The sequence below is a fragment of the Miniopterus natalensis genome, chromosome 12 (genome assembly GCF_054644295.1).
Source record: "Miniopterus natalensis isolate mMinNat1 chromosome 12, mMinNat1.hap1, whole genome shotgun sequence".
In the NCBI taxonomy this organism is placed as follows: Eukaryota; Metazoa; Chordata; class Mammalia; order Chiroptera; family Miniopteridae; genus Miniopterus; species Miniopterus natalensis.
The window spans coordinates 46,680,240-46,700,685 of record NC_142092.1 but is presented as its reverse complement, the minus strand read 5'-3'; the positions used below and the strand labels follow the sequence as shown (position 1 = coordinate 46,700,685).

At 36.5% G+C, this 20,446-nt stretch overlaps 1 protein-coding gene and 1 non-coding gene across 2 annotated transcripts in view; one reads left to right on the top strand and one right to left on the bottom strand.

Moving 5' to 3' along the window:
- The window catches only part of UBE2R2 (ubiquitin conjugating enzyme E2 R2), an 80,273-nt gene that overhangs the window by 34,901 nt on the left and 24,926 nt on the right, over positions 1-20,446 (bottom strand). The gene's annotated exons all lie outside the window — the stretch shown is intronic.
- Positions 5,309-5,415, top strand: LOC148091839 (U6 spliceosomal RNA). Its single transcript, XR_015715469.1, has one exon. It is a non-coding gene; the product is annotated as a U6 spliceosomal RNA (small nuclear RNA).

Below are 20,446 nucleotides of genomic sequence, written 5' to 3'. Positions count from 1 at the left end.
TATCCCTGTTGCTCTTACTGGATTCTAAAAAAGTAAACTTCAGATATTTAAGAAGTAACTCTTAGTATTAATACTGATAGTAGTCTGTATTTTTTAAAAAATATATCTTTATTGATTTCAGAGAAAGGAAGGGAGAAGGAGATAGAAACATCAAGGGTGAGAGAGTCGTCATTGATTGGCTGCCTCCTGCACACCTCGAACTGGGAATCAAGCCCGCAACCCAGGTATGTGCCCTGACTGAGATCTCCTGGATCTTAGGTCAATGCTCAATGCTCAGCCACACCCGGCCGAGCTGTATTTTTTTTTAATACAGTAATAAAAAAATGTTTCTTGCCCTGGCTGGTTTGGCTCAACGGTTAGAGAGTCAGCCCATGGACTGAAGGGTCCCAGGTTTGATTCCAGCCTGTACCCTGGTTACAAGCTCAATCCCAGCCCCAGTTGGGGCACGTGCAGGAGGCAACCAATCTCTTCCACTATCTCTGAAAAGCAATGGAAAAAATATCTCAGGTGAGGATTTAAAAAGAAATGTTTCTTGCAGCTTGGAAAGTAAAACCTTTTATCCTGCCCACCCCAAAATGCTAAAAAACCCACTGTATCATCAGCTGAGTTAATGTTAAGTAGAACAGTAGAAAAGACATTTGGACTTTTGGTTAAATATGTCTCACTACATGTATCTACTGCTTCTTCCTCACAAACTACTAAGTTTATTAAAAAGGTGTGTTTTTTTAAAATTCATAAATCCAGAAGACAAAAAGCAACAACATTTTGGAAGCTGAAAACCAGAATAATAAGTAACTAATTTAGAAGACCAGAGAAAATTTCAGCCCAGGTTGGTGATCACAAGTAAAGAAGTAGGCTTATTTCCTTCCATAGAACCATGGAAAAGCTCAAAAATTAGAGGCACCAAGTGCAGGTGGTGCTGAAAAAAGGCGGGCTAGTCAAAAGTCTGTATAAAGAATAGTGAGATCCCCAGAGCCTCTCTCCTTGATCAGTGACTAGCCCACACCACGTTAACAGAAGATTGGAGGTTTACTCTCTGCCATGGTTGCTCTGAGTAGAATTAAGTGGAGGGAAACCAACTGAAACAGGGAAAATCTCACTACCTAGGTGGTAAGATCCTGGACCTCCTTTTTCCACCTGGGTCTAAGAAAGCTGGCAATCAGGCCAATACATGGCAGGTAGAAAAAGGATTCTTCTCTGTAGCTAACCATCCCCCACAGGGAAAAAAGTCAACTATACCATAATACAGTGATTTTAAAGAAAAAATTAAAAAATTTAACAAATGGGGCCCAGTCAGCCTGGCTCAGTGGTTGAGCGCTGACACATGAACCAGGAGGTCACGATTCAATTCCCAGTAAGGGAAGATGCATGGGTTGCAGGCTTGATCCTCAGTAGGGGGCATGCAGAAGGCAGCCCATCAATGACTCTCTCTCATCACTGATGTTTCTATCTCTCTCTCTCCCTCTCCTTTCTTCTCTCTGAAATCAATAAAGATATATTTTTAAAAATATATTAAAACTATGATAATAAAGAAATGCACATACATGTATATGAGCTATAAGACAGAACTGAAGATAGCTCCTAGAAAATAGAATAAGAAAAACAAGGAGAAAAAATAATTAAAAGACTAGCCTAGGAAGGTCAACATTCATATAACAGAAATTTTTAAAAGACAAAAGAGGAGAAGACATTATTATTATTTTTTGAATTGATTTTAAGGGAGGAGGGGAGAAAGAGAGAGGGAGAGAGGGAGGGAGGAAGGGGGGGAGAGGGAAGGGGAGGGGGAGAGGGAGGGAGGAACATTATGTGAGAGAGATACATCAATCTGTTGCCTCCCATGTGCACTCCCACTGGAGATCCAGACTAATTAAACACCAAGAAAAGACACACATTCTTGAGCAGGAGGATGATGTGAGCCAGGTATTTGGTAAGAGGCAAGACAACTGAAAGGCATTAAATTAACTTATCAGATATGAAGGAGAAAAGAAATCCAGATTTTGATAGTGCAATGGCAAAAGAGAAAAAGGAACAACTCTAATTCTTGGCTCTGTTTATCATATCAAATGACATGCAATAAAGTTTTATTACCAAAGATGAAAGCAGATAAAAACATGACAACACTGTGTAACAGTCATTTGGAGAAGAGTAGACTGAAAAATTTTAAAACCCCTTTCTTCACTAATCCATATTTTACTGTCAGATGATAACAAAGCTTAACATAAACATTTGCCCTTTTTTATCAATACCGAAAATTTCTTAAGTACAGAAAATAGATCTTCATTTAAACTGCAGAGGACTAAGTAAGATCTTGTTGTCTTACATTATCTAATTATTGAAGAATAGCTTGTTAAAATGTAACACTGAATCAAATCATATTCTTTTTTACCACATCACGACCAGAAAGAAAAAAAGCATGTGTCAGACATGCCAAGAGAGTCAAAAATGGAAATTTGATGTTATACAACCATGGAACTGTGAAAATTCTTATTTTAAACACACATGAATTTTAAAATGAACAAATGTGACATACAGAGGACTCATTTAGGAAAGGTATTTGACAGCAATGTGTTTTATTTTTCAGAGAGAGAGAAAGGGAGGGAGAAAAAGAGACAGAGAGAGGGAGGGAGGGAGGGAGATCGATTTGTTGTTCTACTTATTTATATATACTTTCACTGGTTGCTTCTAGTATGTGCCCTGACTGGAGATCGAACCCATAACCTTGGCGTACCAGAACAATATTCTAACCAACTGGGCTACCTGGCCAAGGCCAGCAATGATTTGACCTAGCTGAACAGTGGTAGGGCACAGTGCTATGGAGTATTATGCCATGTCACCATCATAAGATGTTGCATCCTCACCATCTCAAGAAGGTACTTGCTGTTTACAACCTAATAAATAATAGAAAATGATAGGGGGATGCACTAGGCATCAGAAGGAAAGGGCAAGGTTATAAAATACAAATTTACACTACAGCCTAAGATGTCAGGAGCAAAAGAGGCTTATGTACCAATGTTTGGCCTGTCAGTAAAGTGCTATTGCCAGTCAAGAGAATTTTCTTCTGCAAAATTACTTAGAAAATGTGCATTCCTGAAATGCAATTATATTAAAATGAAACAGCTTGGACACCCACAAGGATAATATGCTAACCATTAAGCCCACATTTAAATAACCAAATTTTATTTTACTGAATCCAAAACCATCTGGAAAACAAAACAAACTTAAATAAGGTCTCAAGTGTTCTGTCACACAAAAATATTATGTAAAATTTTACCTATGTCTATTAAAAAAATCCTAGTTCTAATAAGTTTTTCAAAATAAAGATATAAAAACAAAAACTGTATCTAAGAGTCCATCATAGTCGTGATTTTATGAGACCATTTTAGTAACTTACATAAATTATTTTTGTGGACACTGAAAATATGACCTTCCATGTTAAAACAAAGATATTCTCAAGGGTCTAAAACTATCAGACAGGTCAGAGATTCTAAAGTAAACTTGGGCAATGAGCCTAAACAAATATAAACTGTCCTTTCTAGTTCAGCTTAGTTTTCATGACTATACAAGTGTGTCAGTTTAAGGCAGATATTAATCTATCAACCAATAAAATACACAAAGAGAAATGACAGTAGTAATTACTAATATGGATGAGATAATTAGTATTTTCAAGCTAAGAATTCATAAAGGCTGAATGGTTCTCAAAGAATTTGTATTACTGCTCCCAAATATAGGAACCATAATTTATAGTATATTTTAAAAAGATATTAAAATGAACTCTTCTGTTAACTGAAATGTAAAGAAAATAGATTATTATATGGCATAGTCCTAGAGTGAAATGCAATAATTTAGTAATGATTATAATTACAAATGTAACATTTATACCACATTATAGATCATCAATTTCCAAAGACCTAAACTTAACAAAATATAATTATTGCCTGTACCTATTCCCCTCGTAACTGTCTTCATATTTTCTTTAATATCTAATTGGGATGTAACACTAAGACGAAATTTTATAAGAGAGTAAGAAGCACTATCCTGTGATAACGGCAAGACCTCTTTCTAAACCTAATTTAGTCTTCCTGAGAGGATTCTGAAGATACTTTAGGACACTACAGCAAAGCTGTTATTAACATCACTCAGTTATGTGCCATAGGTAGATTTGTGAAAGCAAATTTGTATTTTATCTGCAAGAATGGATAGGTTAGCCCTGGCCGGTGTGACTCAGTGGTTTTAGCATTGGGCCAGGCATTGAGGGTTGTGGGTTCAATTCCCAGTGAAGGGCATGTACCTGGGTTGAAGGCTGAATCCCTGGCACCATTAGGGGTGAATGTGGGAGGCAACCAATCGATGTGTCTCTCTCACATTGATGTTTTTCTCTTCCTCTCTCTCCTCTCTCTCCTCTCTCTCTCCCCCTCCCTCCCTCCCTCCCTCCCTCCCTCCCTCCCTCCCATCACTCTCTCTAAAAATCAAGGGGGAGAAAAAATATCCTCAGGTGAGGATTAACAACAACAACAACACAGAATTGATAGCCCAGCGGTTGAGCATCAACCTGTGATTCAAGAGATTCCTGGGCCCGGCCAGGCGTGGCTCAGCGGTTGAGTGTCAACCTAGGATCCAGGCGATCAGGGTTCACTTTCCCAGTCAGGGCACATGCCCGGTTGTGGGCTTGATCAATGACTCTCTCATCATTGATGTTTCTATCTCTCTCTCTCCCTCTCCTTTCCTCTCTCTGAAATCAATAAAGATATATTTTAAAAAAAAACCACGCAAGAGATTCCTGGTCAGGGCATATGCCTGGGTTGCAGGTTCTGTCCCCAGCGGGGGGGTGCAGGAGGCAGCCAATCAGTGACTCTCTCTCATTATTGATGTTTCTAACTGTCTCTCCCTCTCCCGTCCTCTCTCTGAAATCAATAAAAATATATTTAAAAAAAAAAAGAGAATGGATAGGTTAGCTTTTTCCTATATGCAATTATTCTCAGTATGAAAAACTTTCAAGTAAAAGACTAAAGGATTATTTCCCAGAAATATTTGGGGGTTCTCTATAAAAAGAACTATGCCCTAATTTGTCACCTAAGCTTGTTGAGAACCACAATCAACCAGTGCACTCATGGTTTCCTACCTGCAGTTTCACAGAGACTCACTCATAAATATGAGTCAAGGGCCAAAGAATTATGTATTCTTGGTTAACTTAAGAATTCTATAGTGGAAACAGCCCTGGTCGGGTAGCTCAATTGGTTAGAGCATTGTCCCAATATACCAAAGTTGCAGGTTTGATCCCCAGTCAGGGAACACGCAAGAATCAACCAATGTGCTCACTTTGGCAGCACATATACTCAAGCTGGAACAATACAGAGAAGATTAGCATAGCTCCTGCACAAGGATGATATGCAAATTCATGAAGCATTCCATATTAAAAAAAAAAATCAACTGATGAATGCATAGATGTTTCTCTCTCAAATTAATAAAAATAAATAAACAGAAAAAGAATTCTATACAGAAAACAAGCTGGAATAAAGAATATAGGAAAATAATCCAAGTAAATTCTCCTACATTAAACTATATATTCAATATACAATCCCAATAAGCATTCCAAACATTTTCTGCTTATTTAATTCAACAAGGTTATTCTAAAATTTCTATGTTAGAAATGAGACAAAAATAACCTTGGGAGAGAGGGAAGGGAGAATAAGAAGATAATAAAATATAAATAAAAGCAATATAATTTGACACTGGCTTGAGAAGAGACAACAAAACAGAATAGAGAACTCAAACCTATATGGGAATTCAATGTATCATAAAGAAATTTTATAATTAAAGGAAATAATCTTGGGGAAAAGAGACTGCTTGGCAAATGGTGCTGGGAAAACTAATTCTCCACACAAAGGTAACACAGATGTCCTCAAGACCTAAATGTAAAAGATGAGACAACAAAGTTAAAGCAAAACTTCAAAAAATTACAAACTATAAAGTAAAAAATTTAGTAATCTGATTATATCAAATTTAAGAGTTTCTCTTCAAAGGGATTACAAGAAAATATTTCATATACAAAGAACACCTATCACAAGAAAGCAAAAATAGTAACCACATTCCAAAAACTGGGCACTTTACTAGAGAGGAAACATAATAATAAGCATTCTGAAGAGATGCTCAAACCAATTATTATCAAAGGACAAAATTTTAAAATGACAAAAAGGAAAGCTGTTTATTATCAAGTGTTGACTAGAAAGCAAAGATAAAGGAAAGATCATGTACTGCTCATTAAGAGTTCAGAGTCATATTTCCTACTCTATTCTACTCCCTATACTATTCTGGAGAACCAATACTATACTGTTTGGCCAAATTAAGTATGCTTTCCCTATAAACTAGCAATTCTACTCCTGGGTCTATATTCCAAAGAAATTCTCATAGTTATATAACAGGACCCATACCTACATGTTCACTATAGCACTCACTGTCACAAAGTGAAGATGGAGACAACCTGAGTGGATCATCACTGAAAATGGACAGGTAAATGGTGATGGAAGCATAACACAATGTTATGTAACAGTCAAAAAGCAATTAGTTGTACACAAAGCACTATGGATGGATCTTTAAAATATGCTGCTTAGTAGGAAAAAATTAATAGAATGAAATATGAAAATACCTAAATTACACAGAGTAAAATGCATGTGCACAGAACAATACACATTTTGTAGGAACAAGTATAAGTAACAAGGTACACATTAGAATGGTTGCCTATGGCAGGAGGAGAGAAATGAAAGTGGGGTACAAGGATAAAAAAAAGGAAGCAGCACGCGAAGTAGTTTACACAGACCAATGACAAGAATGGGCTATAAATTGAGAATTATGATTAACTTAACACTCTACACCTAAGATCCAAAAAGAAAATGTTTGTGAGTAGATAATCTGCAGAAATTTGATAATAATTCAGGAATTGTGACAATACATAACAGAATAAAATTAAGAAGTTAAAGACAAACTGGCTTTGGAAGAGAGAATCCTTTTACATACCCAGAATAAGTCCTGAGAGTAGGCCTTAAATATCACTTGAAAATTTTTGTGTAGTGCTGGAAAACAGTTCCTATATAAATCACCTACTAATACCCTTTCCCTTATTCCTGAGACAGCAGAGCCTTCCATCTTAACTGTCTTTTTCTGTTAAAAATTAATCTTAATTTTCATTAAGATTGTTAGTATTTAATACATAAATATTTATGCATTTTAAAGAATATCAAAAAGTACAGATTTTTAAAAGAGAAAATAAAAATCACAGAAAGTATAGTAAATATACCTACTCACCCTTCACCCCTGCCCTGACAGGCAAAGATGAGGCCTAGAAGAGAAAAGCAAGCTACCTGTCTTAGAAAGCAAGGAGGTAAAGAATGGGTCTTCTCATTCCTGGTCCAATCTCCCAGGACTGTGTCAAAGAACCTGGCACCAATTAATCATGCCTAAAACTGCTGCCAATGTCTGGAAGTCCTAGCCAGCCAAATTTGTCCCCATTTATATTTATACTGAAGTGGACAAATGCCACCAGGTGGCACCAAACCTCAGCCAGGACTAGCTCAGATTTGGATCAAGCAGCTCCAGGCCAGCTAGAAATAACACTAGGCTCATATTAAGTACGGTTAGATTTTTTGAACACCACCTCCCTCATTATGGCGGAGTTTTACTCACCACCAACCAGATAACCATTCCAAACATTCTGGAATATGACCTTCCAGACTTAGATCACATTTTAATACTTTAATATGTTGTTTTTATATTAAAATAAAATTAAACAATATCATTTATAGCAATGTTATATGCATGTATATAAAATGTACATTTTTATACATTACCCACTGAATAAAAGAGGAAACTATAAATCAATAGAGATAAATAAATTGAAAAGTTGAGTAGGAATTAAATGTTTATGTAGTTTTAAAATAGTTCTCCAACAAAATACTTATTACAAAGGGGAAGAGTAACTTTATAAAAATCCCTGGCAGACATCTCCTAAGTAACCAAAATGGACATCATCAGTAATGAGACAAATCAAAATTATGTGCTACCTGAAATAAACAGGAGAAAATTTCATTAACTTAAATTGAGGGACATTTTGCAAAATAAGTCTCCTGTAACCATCAAACCTATCAAGGCCATGAAGTCTAGAAAAGACAAAGGAATGATTAAATACAGTCTGAAAGAGATTACAAAGACAACTAAAAGCAACACATGATTCTGAACTAGATCCTTTTGCTACAAAAAACAATATTAAGATTATTGGCAAAACAGAAGGACTTGAAGATTAGATGGTACTAATGTCTCAATGTTAATTAGACATTAATGATTGTTGATAGTTATAATAAGATTAAGTAGAATGATCTGGTTTCTAGGAAATAAACTAAAATATTCAGAAGAATGGTGGGTAATCAGAGATTGGCAACTTACTCTCAAATGGTTCAGGAAGAAAGTTCTTTGAGCCTTTCTCTAAGTTTGTAATTGTTAAACAAAATTTTTTTTCAATAACTTTTTGTTAATCCTTACTCAAGGATATTTTTTTCCATTGATTTTTTTAGAGAGGAAGGGAGGGAGGGAGGAGCGGGGTGGGGGGAGAGAAAGAGAGAGACACATCAATTTGTTGCCCCCTGCACATGCCACAGCCAGGGCTGGGATCAAATCTGCAAGCCAGGTACATCCCCTTGACTGGGAATTGAACCTGCGACCCTTCAGTGCATGGGCTGACAATCTAACCACTTAACCACACAGGCCAGAGCTTCAGTATTTTTTTAAAAGACTGCCTACCACCCTGGCCGGTGTGGCTCTCAGTTGAGCATCATCCTGTGCACTGAAAGGTCACCAATTTGATTCTCAGTCAGGGCACATATGCCCAAGTTGTGGGTTTGGTCCCAAGTTGGGTGCATGAGGAAGGCTAAGGAACAATGTTTCTCTCTCACACTGACGTTGCTCTCTAAAATTAATAAAACATTTTTTAAAAGTGCTCACCAAAGGCTAGTCATAAATATATCAGAATGATTGCCTAAAACAGCAATTTTCAACTGAGGTGCGACAAGAATTTTGAAAACATGCAATACATGACTAGTTTAGTCAGAGTCACTTGACCTCTTCTCCCTTAGATTGTAAAATTTTTTTTAAAAAATGACAACAGCCAACACAGCAAAAGCTATCTAGTGTGAATGAATCAAAATTATACCTCTCTTTTGGTCAGATCGGCATAAAATATATTTTTTGGTGTGCCGCAGAATTTTAGCAACTAGTTTATGTGTGCCATGAGATTAAAAAGGTTGAAAATCACTGGCCTAAGGTATAGAAGGGGAAGAGAAATAGAAATGGGAATAAAAATAAATGGGATACATATATATACACACCAACCAACAAACAAGATCTGATATGGGCAAAAAAATAATAATAAAGAGCCATGAATTGAGAATTCATGGATTCAATCCTAGAAACAACATATGGTTTAAATAAATATTGGCATGTATGACTGAATCTGGGAGTAGGGCTCACCTCAGGTGTGGCTTTATGCTGGAAGTAACCACAGGAAGGAGGTAGATAACTAAAGATTCACTTTCCATTTCTAAAAAGCTGAAAGAGATTGCTTCTGGGTAGTGGGGAGCTACTGGTAAGAGACTAGTCTTTTTATTATAATCTTTATAGTATGTTTGACTTTAAAAAGGAAATAGCTGCCCTGGCCAGTGTGGCTCAATTGGTTGAAGTATCATCCCATACACCAAAAGGTGGCAGGTTCAATTCTCAGTCAGTGTACATACCCACGTTATGGGTTCAATTCCCAGTCAGGGCGCATGGGGGAAGCAATGGATGTTTCACTCTCACATTGACATTTCTCTCTCTCTCTCTTCCTCTCTCTGCAATCATTTTTTTTAAAAATAAGAGAATGGCCCGACCAGCCTGGCTCAGCAACTGAGCATCGGCCTATGACCCAGGAGATTAAGGTCAATTTCCAGTCAGGGCATATGCCCAGGTTTCGAGCTAGATCCCCAGTAGGGGGAAAGCAGGAAGCAGCCTATCAATGACTCTCTCATCATTGATATTTCTCTCTCTCTCCCTCCCTCCCTCTCCCTTCCTCTCTCTGAAATCAATAAAGATGTATTTTTTAAATAAAAATAAGAGAATAATAAGAATATAGTTGAATTATTTTTATAAAATGGAAATTTTAACTTAAAAGAAGTGTCAAGTCAGTTATGTGAAGGCAGTAAGGAATCTGGATTGGCAGGATTTGGAGGGGCAGGTATATTTTGAGAGGTAAAGAGTAAGCCAGAAGTCAGGAATCCAGACAGGCAAGTCAGTTATGTCATCAGCAATCAGGAAACCGATGAAACTTGTTTATTGCAAAGGACACCTGAACCATGAGTTCAGTAGCTTATGAGTCCGGCTGATATCTGGGCACAGCTGGTCTCATATCATGAGATGAAAAGTAAATACAGGTGATTGAGAAATGAAGTAACTAATGACAGCCTAGTTACCAGTTTCCACAGCAATCTTCCTTCAGCTATTGCTACTTTCAACACCCACAGAATCAGTGCATCCCTACTCCCGGGAACAATTCTAACTTGATTCCTATGTATAGCCCTTGATCCTCAGACTCAGTTGAATTCTGAATGGTCTAATTACTGGACTCAAATCTATTTCCTCCAGCCCAAATGCCAATGTGAGCCCCAACTCAAATTCTGAAGTTCTTGTTCTAAAAGTATACACAGTTTCTGCTTGCCATGGTACCAGTTATCCTGTCTGAACACCCAAGTATCCTGCTTTGGGAGCCAGGGCAAAATATAGGTAAGGCAAACAGAATTAATAAGCTTTAGAATCAGGAATGCAAACTAACCTGTGTAACCTTAAACTCAAACTCCTTGTGTAGTTTCCCCAAATATATAAAAGTGGTTCAGTGACAATTACCTCATGCTGTAAGAAATATAAGATAGTAGCAGCTCTTCAATTACCGAGTGCTTACTATGTGCCAGGGACTGTTCTAAATTATTTAAATAGATTAACTCATTTAATTCTTAAAACAACCCTATGCAGTAGGTATTATCAAACATATATTACAAATAAGGAAAATGAATAAAAAGAGTTTTAGAAACTTGCACAAGGTCATACAACTAGTTCAGGGCAGGGTACATGTTAATCACTTAATAAATAGTACCTATTATTATCTTTGTAATTCTCTGTTGAGTTAGAAATTTTCTCAGATTAGACTCTTCTTGGCCTGAAAAATGCCTGGAATTGAGTGGAAATTGAACTGTTTTCTGCATATGTGAAGCTGGCTCATTTCCAGGCGGTCTTATTTTAACCAAAGAGGCAAGTCTAGAACCTTCTCCACTTTCCTTAACTGGTTCTAAATAATAACTGCATACTACTAAATAATAACCATATACAATTAGGTCACAATATTTGCAAATATAATGATTAATAGAATCAGGAATGAAAAAAACATATTATTGTCTCCATAGAGATAGAAAAGGCATGCAACAGAATTCAACATCCATTTTTGATTTTTTTTTAAAGCCAGATAATTCAATAATATGGTAATGCATAGATGTCTAACCTAAAACCCAACATAATTTTTAATAAGTGCCACAAGCATTCTCAGTGAAGCCAGGAAAAGATAAGGCTATGCTTTATCATAAGTTATTTAATTTCTGCATATAGCAGCCAGTGTAATTAAATAGGACAAAGAAAGGTAAAAGAAGGAAGGAGGGAGGGAGGGAGAGAGGGAGGGAGGGCTAAATCTATCATAATTTTCAAGTTATATGATTTACTTGGAAATCTATAAAGAATCAACTGGAAAATTTTTCCAACTGACGGGAACCCAGTTGGGTGCTGATACAAATTAATACAATAAATTCAATAGGACTCCCACAAATATCTATTAAGAAAATATCCTATTTGAAATAGCAACAATAAGTTACCTAGACATAAACAAATGTGCAAAATTAATATCTAAAGAAAAAGGGTGAAGGTACTAACTCCTTAATGATATGGAAAGTATATATTAAGTGAAAAAAGAAGAATGCTGCAATTAAGTATACTACTATTTGTGTAAAAAAATATCTAGACCCCTGGCCAGTTTTCTCAGTGGTTAGAGCATCAGCCCGTGGACTGAAGAGTTCCAGGTTCATTCCAGCCAAGGGCCCGTACCTCGGTTCTAGGCTAGATCACCAGCCCATCAATGCAGGAGGCAACCAATCGATGTTTCTCACATCGATGTTTCTCTCTCTCTCTCTTCCTTCTGCTCTCTCTGAAAAGCAAATGGAAAAAATTACCTCAGGCGAGGATTAGATAGATAGATATAGATATCTAGACACAGACCTTACACACTTCACAGAAAGTAACTCAAAAAGGATCATTGACCTGATGTAAAACATTAAATGCCTAGAACACAGCATAGGAAAAAAATCTAGATGATGCTGGATTTGGCCACTTTCTATTAATAATGCCAAAGGCACACACAAAAAAGAATTGATAAGTTGGGCTTCATTAAAATTAAAAACATGCTCTGTGGAAGACAATGCCTGGAGGATAAGAAGACAAACCACAGAATGGGAGAAAATATTTGCATAAGACATGTAGTAAGACTTATCCAAAATATACAAAGAACTCTTAAAACTCAGTAAGGATATAAACAGTCTGATTTAAAAACAAGCAAAAGGTCTGAATACATATCTCACTAAGATATACAGAAGGCAAATAAACAAATGAAAAGATTCTCAACATTAAACATCATTAGACTTGCAAATTAAAACAATGGGATTCCATTACACAACTATTAGAATAGTTAAAATCCAATACACTGCCCTGGCCAGGTTACTCGGTTAGAGCATCCTCATGATAAGCTTAGGTTTTGGTTTGATCCCCAGTAAGGGCACATACAAGAATCAACCAATGAATGAGTAAGTGGAACAACAAAGCTATGCTTCTCTCTCTCAAATCAATAAACAAAATAAAGTAAAATGGCAATTAGTATGTTAAAAGAAAATAGAGGAAAAGATGGGCAGAATAAATTTTAAAATAAAAATATAACAAATAATAATTTGACCTATAATTTTTAAATCTAAAAAAAACCTCTAAACCTAAAATACAACATCTAGAATTTGGAACTCAATGGGTAGATTTAACAGCAGATGTGGGAAAGCATCAAACAGGATTAGTGGACTCAAATTCAGGTTTATAGAAAACATCCAAACTGAAGCAAAGAGATAAAAAGGACAGGACAGAACAGAGTGTAGGAGATAGGAAGATAGTTATAAAATGCCTAAGCCCGGCCGGGCGTGGCTCAGCAGTTGAGTGTCGACCTAGGATCCAGGCGATCAGGGTTCAATTCCCGGTCAGGGCACATGCCTGGGTTGTGGGCTCGATCAATGACTCTCTCATCATTGATGTTTCTACCTCTCTCTCCCCCTCTCCTTTCCTCTGTCTGAAATCAATAAAGATATATTTAAAAAATAAAAATAAAATGTCTAATATATATGTAAATGGAGAGACAGAGAGAACACGGCAGAAGCAATATTTGAAGAGATAATGAACATGAATTTTCCAAAACTGATGAAAAATACCGACACATATTTAAGAAGCTAGTGAACCAAAAGGATAAATGCAAAGAAAACTATGCCCATGCACACCAGAAACTGTTGAAAACAAAGAGAAAAATCTTACAAGTAACCTGAAGAAAAAAGACATTACCTTAAAGAAACAATAATAGTATTGATGGCTGACTTGTTAATAGAAATTAAGGAAGCCAATACAGATATACAATGGAATATTATTCAGCCATAAAAAAGAAAAAAAAAATCCTGCCATTTGGGAAAACATGAATGAATATTGAGGGCATTAAGCTAAGTGAAATAAATCAACCAGAGAAATACAAATACTATGATCTCAAATGTGGAATCTAAAAAAGCCAAACTCAGACTCTGGTTTCTCTTCCTATCATATAAATCTTTTTGCCTTTTACTAAAAAAGCCAAACTCACAGAAACAGAGTGCAGTGGGGTGGGGGGAGAATGAAGAATGAAGAAGAGTTGGTCAAGGGGTACAAACTTCCAGTTATAAGAGGAATAAGTTCTGGGGATATAATGTAAAACATAATGAATATAGTTAACAATACTGCATTGTATACCTGAAAGTTGCTGAGAGTAAATTTTTTTTAAAAATATATCTTTATTGATTTCAGGGAGAGGGGGGGGAGAGAGAGAGAGAGAAATATGATGAGAAAGTCATTGGTCGGCTACCTCCTGCAGGCCCACGACTAAGGATTGAGCCTGCAACCCAGGCATGTGCCCTGACTGGGAATTGAACCTCGATCTCCTGGATCCTAGGCTGACGCTCAACAGCTGTGCCATGAGAGTAAATCTTAAATGCTCTCATGTTCTCACCACAACAAAAAATGGTTAATTATGTGAGGCGAAGAGTGTGTTAAATGTATTAACTAACCTTAATGTGCCAATCACTTTGCAATATATACATATATCAAATTATCACATTGTACACCTTAAACTTACACAAAGTTATATGTCAATTATATCTCAATAAAGCTGGGGGGAGGGGGAATTAAGGAAGCCAAAAAAAAGGAAAAAGGAAATGTTAACTTTGGAATGCTAAAATAAAAAAGTGAAACCGCAACCAAACTAGGTGTGTGAGTGGCTCATTCGTCAGCCTGGCAAGGAAAGCCATTTACTGATGGAAAGTTAATTAAATCATACTTTATTACAAAAGTCAAAGAAATGTGTAAAGGAAAACTTGTTTAAGATTATTAGCTTTTTGGCGAGAACAGGTGTTCAAGCAAGTTGAGGATATTGGGAGCAACATCAATAGTCAACTAAAAAACAAGGCAAATAATTTCTAACGGACTTCCTTGCCTCTAGATGAGTCAACAGATGTTAATGATTACTGCTCAGTTGTTTAGCTGAATAGTCAATAAAGAGTTTGAAGTGACTAAAAAATGTGCCTTTATGAATGTCTATTTGAAAACTACAGGAAAGGATATTTTCGAACTTGAGAAAAACACTAATTCAGTACAACCTGAAGTGGAACCTGCTAAGAAACACTACAAGTGATGCTGGTAAAAACATGTGTGGAACAAAAAAAGGCTTAGTTGAACAAATTAACAAAACTTGTGAAAATGTGTAAGGTTTCAAGCCTAAGATTAGTCACTGTATTATTCATCAACAGGTACTTTGTGGAAAATAATTTAATCCATCCTGGCTTATTGACCAGTAGTGCCAAAAGATAAATTTCATTCACTTTCATGAATTTAACCATCATCAGTTCCAAAATAGAAGCCAAAAACCTACTTGCCCCACCACACAGCAGTTCAATTGCTTGGCAGTTGACAATGTTTTGAGCTCAGAAACGAGCTCTAAATTTTTCCAAGGAAAAAAATCCGCCTCAACCATTATTATAGAACACTGAATGACTTTAGAAATTAGCTTTTGCTGCAAAGTTGGTAATATTTCTTAATGAATTTAAAATAAAATTGTAAGGCAAAATATTGTTTATATGTGAAACATACTGCAGTAAAGCCTACAATATTGTAATGACAACTAAAGCTGTTGGAGTCATAGGTAATGTAAAACTTTCTGTTCAGTCAAAAGTGAAAAAAAGTAGTGAGGTCTCCATTCCCACACAGATTTTCAATAAATATTATTTTCTCAGCTCAAAGGAAAGTTTCAGCAGTGTTTTTTCAAAACTTGGGATAAAACACAACAGAAATTTACATAGTATTTTAAAATCCATTTAACTGTGCAATTGAGGAGGTCCCATCTAACATTCAATTGGAAGTGATTAATCTGCACTATAATGAATGACGTGTGTATCAAAAGAAGAGTCTAACAGAATTTTATGAATGCCTTCCTTCTAAGAGATGAATATCCCAATTAAAATCATATTGCTCATAGACTGATGTCTGTATTTAAGCAGTACCAATCTGGTGAATAAGACATTTCAAAGAGGAAATCTCATCAGAGAGCAATATTAACAGATAAACATTTGCAACAAGTTTAATGATAATAAACAGTAACTTTGAAGCTCAATTAAGAGAAGCATTATCTAACTCCCTCAAATTAATTCCATTCTTCTCATTAGTAGACTTGCGTTACAAAAAAAAATGCTCAATTATTTTTTTAATTTTGTCAAGATTTGTGGGAATTTGTTTTTTCTCGTTATACATATAATTAACTAAGTAATATCTTTCACGTTGCCTTTTGGCCGCAAAGCCTAAAATATCCACTACATGGCCTATTTTTTTATTTTTTTTTATTTTAGGGAGAGGAAGGGAAATGGAGGGAACCCTGTCTTCTGGACCTGGCGCCTTCTCCTTTCCTTACTCCAAACTCTGACATTTGAATATTGGTCTTTTTTTGAAGCATCAGCACACAAACCTTGAACCAGTAACACATATTTATCAGAAACAAGTAACAACTTTGAGGAAACTTACTATGAGGGAAAAGTGAACTTCATCAATATATACAGGGGCAGGCAAAAGTAGGTTTATAGTTGTTCCTAGGGAAAAAGACATGCAGCCCAGCCAGCATGGCTCAGTGGTTGAGCACCTACCCATGAACCAGGAGACTGAGGTTCAAATCCTAGTCAGGGAACATGCTCGGGTTGCGAGCCCGATCCCCAGTAGGAGGTAGCCGATTAATGACTCTCGTTCATCATTGATGTTTCTCTCTCCCCCCCCCTTCCTCTCTCTGAAATAAAAACATATTTAAAAAAAAAAAAAAAGACATGCAGGTTATGATTATTACAATAGCTTTAATAACTTTCTGTACTCACAACTGTAAGCCTACTTTTGCCTATGCTTGTATGTATTTTTTTCTTCAGAAAGTTAAGAGATACTGCAACTGTTATCCTTGTAATTAGCTAATTTATTAATATTCATAGTAGGAAGAGAGCAAAGAGGAGGCCAGACATTATAAGCATGATCACCTAAGCAGTTTCAAGCTCCCCAGAGGACCACCAGTCCATTCCCTGGAGACCACTGGGGGAAGGGATTGAACAAAAAAGGGGGAATGGACGCATGCGCAGTGAAGTCAGGGTAACATGGGAGAGGTGTAGGCCTGTCAGTCTAGCCTGGGGAACAATGGATTGGCTAGGGGGTAAACCCCAATGCAAATGTGTGAAATCCTGGATGGCTGATTTGTTAGTTTGAATAAGATTCAGGTTAAAATCTCCAAAGAAAGCGTTCCCTCGCTCTTGCTCTTGGTTCCCTCTTGCTTGCTCCATGACCAGCACTTGCCCATGGGCTTACCTGTTCTCTCTCGATAGCCATGTGGTCTTAAGTAACTGCATGGCTGTGCAGACGCCACAGGCAATGGACTGCAGCTAGGAATACAAGCTAAACTAGCCAGATGCTGGACTGGACTATACTTTAACATGGAGCAGAAATTCTGGGCATTGGCCTTAATTCTGGCCCTAATAAAGACAAAATTAGACTTCTTCCATGGTGTGATAGACAGAAATGGGACCTTGGAGGAGAACCCCTTTAATTTTACAAACCAATAAAGCTTTCTACGAAACCCCATCCTCCCACGGGGGCCTTGGGAAATTCTTTTCCCTATGGCACCCCAAGAACTCCACTTCCACCAATAACACAACCATGACTCAAAAACAGAATGTTTTTAAAAATCAGAGATCAAGACAGTACTCTTAGAAATTAAATAAAACAAAAAACAAAAAGAAATTAAATAAAACAGCAGAAATAAACATACACAACAAATCCCACATCTAGGTATTTACCCAAGAGAAATATACTAAAAGACCTTAAGAAGAATGTTCATAACAACTTTATTCTGAGTAGTCAAAATCTGGAAACAATCCAAATTTCTATCAATCCAATGTGATACGACCCATCAAAAGGAACACTATACTTATAACATGTGATTCTCAAAAACATTATGTTGAGCAACAGAAGCCAAATCCAAGAATACATACTGTATGATTTCATTTATATGAAGTTCTGGAACAGGCAAATCTAGAGCTACAGTGATAGGTGACATAAGACAACTGTGGTTGTTTGGGATTATAAGAAAAAGAATGACTAGAAAGGGATATGAGGGAACTTTCTGAAATAATGGAAATGTTCTATAATTTGACTACGGCAGTGACTAAATGATATGTACACATTTGTCAAAACTAATCAAACCACACATTTAAAATCAGTACATTTTACGGTAAGTTACAATTGTAAAATGCTACATAAAACAACAAAAATGAAAAGCTTCATAGAAGGAATGGAAGATAAAGGTGAGGTAATAATTTAAAAAAGAGTAAAAATACAAACTGAAAACCATAGGGAAAGATTTTTTAAATTAGAAGAATAATCCAGGTCATCCAATACCTAGATGATAAGTGCTTCCAAAAAAGAAGAGCAAAAATGTACAGGAGAAAATATCATTGAAATCACTTAACAAAATTTCCCAACACTAAAGAACATGAATTTCTACAATAATGTGACATTCCAGAACACTGGGAATACAAAGAAGACTGCAAACTACCAGAAAACAGTTCAAATAAAAATGGACAGGATTTAGAATGGCTTTGAATTTCAAACAGCACCTCCAGAACCAAGAGGACAACAGAGCAAACATGATTTCCAAACTAGAATTCTATACGGTCAAGCAATTCAAGTGTACAGTTAGAAAAAGAACTAAAAAAATTTACCTGCTTATGCACACTTTCTCAAAAATCTACTGAAGGGTGTGATATACCAAAACAAGATAACAAATCAAAGACACAGAAGATAAGGGAAACAACCACTCCAACGCAGGTAGAAGGAGCATGAAATACCCAGGATGATTGTGAAGGTAGTGATCTCAGGGAACAGCTATAAACTAGATATGGAAGGCAACAATACAGACGAAGTTCAGAATACTCCAAGAGACTGATGGAAAGGTAAAGTGATGCAACTTTGGAAAACAGTCTGGCAATTCCCCAAAAGGTTAAACATAGTTAATATATGATGTAGCAAATCTACTCCTAGGTATACACCCAAGAGAAATTAAAGTATATTCACACAAAACTTGTACATAAATGTTCACAGAAGCATTAGTAATAGCCAAAAGTAGAAACACTAACGTCCATCAACAAATGACTTATAAACAAAATGTGCTATGTCCATACAATGGATTATTCAACAGCAAAAGGAATGATAATACTGATACATGTTACAACATGGATGAACCTTAAAAACATTATGCTAAACGAAAGTCAGTTACAAAAGATAGCATATTATGTACTATTTAATTCCATTTTTACGAAACGTTCAGAACAAGCACATCTACACAGAAAGAAGACTGGTGGTTGCCTAGGGTTAAAAGAGAATGAGGGGAAATGAGGTGTGATGGCTAATAGGTAAGAGGTTTTCTTTTCTTTTTTAAATGTTTTTAATGATTTTAGAAAGAAAGGAAGGGAGATGGAGAGAGAAGGGGGGGGGGGAGAGAGAGAAGCAAACAAACAAACATTGATGTAAGAGAGAAACATTGATTAGTTGCCTTCCATACATACCCTGACCGGTCATAGAACCTGCAACCTGGGTATGTGCTCCGATGGGGAATCAAACCCACAACCATTTTGGTGTAAGGAATGATACTCCAACCAACTGAGCTGCCAGGGCTGGAATCCACTTGATTCTTTAAACTAGGGAAATGTACAACTGTGTTTTTTGGGGGTTTTTTAATGTTTTAACTTGAAATAAGAAAGAAGTTTATGAATTATAAAATTGGGAGAATATACATAAGAGGGGAAGTAAATGATATTTTATATGATCATCTTCCATAGCAAAAAAGATAACTTTTTAAAAATATATATATCTTTATTGATTACAGAGAGAGGAAGGAAGAGGGAGAGAGAAACATCAATGACGAGTGAGCTATTGGTCAGCTGCCTCCTGCACGCCCCCGACTGGGGATTGAGCCCGAAACCTGGAATGTGCCCTGCTGAGCCACACCTGGCCGGGCGATAACTTTTAAAATACTGCAAAGCCCGGCTGGCGTGGCTCAGTGGTTGAGCTTCGACCTAGGATCCAGGCGATCAGGGTTCGATTCCTGCTCAGGGCACATGCCCAGGCTGCAGGCTCTATCCCCAGTTGGGGGCATGCAGGGAGTAGCCGATCAATGACTTTCTCATCATTGATGTTTCTATCTGTCTCTCTCCCTCTCCTTTCTTCTCTCTGAAATAAAGATACATTAAAATAAATAAAATTAAGTACTGCAAAAATCAATGGCATTAAGTAATGAACTATACACTTAAAATGGTTAAAATGGGAAATTTTATGTTATGTATGTTTTATCACAACTTAAAAAATAATTTTTTTTAAAAACCTCTGGGAAGACCAGAGATATGGGAAGGGTTGATATGGTAGTAGCATATAAAACTTTTTATCAAATATTCTATATTATTTTTTACCTTGCAAGTATATTACTTAT